This window comes from Gossypium arboreum, chromosome 12, assembly GCF_025698485.1.
Source record: "Gossypium arboreum isolate Shixiya-1 chromosome 12, ASM2569848v2, whole genome shotgun sequence".
NCBI classification, from domain to species: Eukaryota; Viridiplantae; Streptophyta; class Magnoliopsida; order Malvales; family Malvaceae; genus Gossypium; species Gossypium arboreum.
The window spans coordinates 68,252,183-68,252,937 of record NC_069081.1 but is presented as its reverse complement, the minus strand read 5'-3'; the positions used below and the strand labels follow the sequence as shown (position 1 = coordinate 68,252,937).

The 755-nt window shown below is 39.6% G+C and overlaps 1 non-coding gene across 1 annotated transcript; it reads left to right on the top strand.

The window, feature by feature from the left end:
* The first annotated feature begins 420 nt into the window (after nucleotides 1-420).
* On the top strand, nucleotides 421-527 carry LOC128285902 (small nucleolar RNA R71). Its single transcript, XR_008276449.1, has one exon. It is a non-coding gene; the product is annotated as a small nucleolar RNA R71 (small nucleolar RNA).
* Nucleotides 528-755: the final 228 nt, after the last annotated feature.

Here is a 755-nt window from a genome sequence, read left to right as displayed (position 1 = left end):
CTTCCTCTATTTTGGTTTTGGTTACCCATGTAATATACGAATTCTACGTTCGATGGACATTCTTCGAACAAATGTCCTTCCTCACAATAAACATAGACTATACTTTCAAATTGATTTGGTGGCTGTGCTCCAAAACTATTAGACCCATTAGTAGTAAGATTTTTTAACATTGAGGATATTGATGAAACCTGAGAAGCGAGTGAAGTAAGAGCATCTACTTCATGTATTCCAGCAACTCGTCTTCCTAATGCTGCTTGATTGGTTGGCCATTGATAGTTGTTGCTGGCAATCCTCTCAATGATTTCATAAGCCTCATTATAAGACTTAGAAAAGAGAGCACCATTAACAGAAGCGTCCACTACAATCCTCCTGTGAGCATTGAGACCATTATAAAATGTCTCAAGTTAGATGCAATGTAGGATTCCATGATGAGGGCACTTCCATAATAATTCTTTGTACCTTTCCTATGCCTCATACAAGGGCTCATCATCCATTTGTTGGAAAGCAGTGATCTCATTCCTCAACTTAGCATTCTTGCTAGGTGGGAAATACTTCATGAGGAATCTTTCTGCTAACTCTTGCCATATGGAAATTGAGTTTGGTGGTAATGAGTTCAACCAGGCTCGAGCTCTTTCCCTTAGTGAATATGGGAACAGCTTCAATCGCAATGCATCTTTAGGTACTCCGGCTAACTTGAAAGAATCGCTCAACTCCATAAACAGTCTTAAGTGTAGGTGAGGATCTTCAGTAGGCAT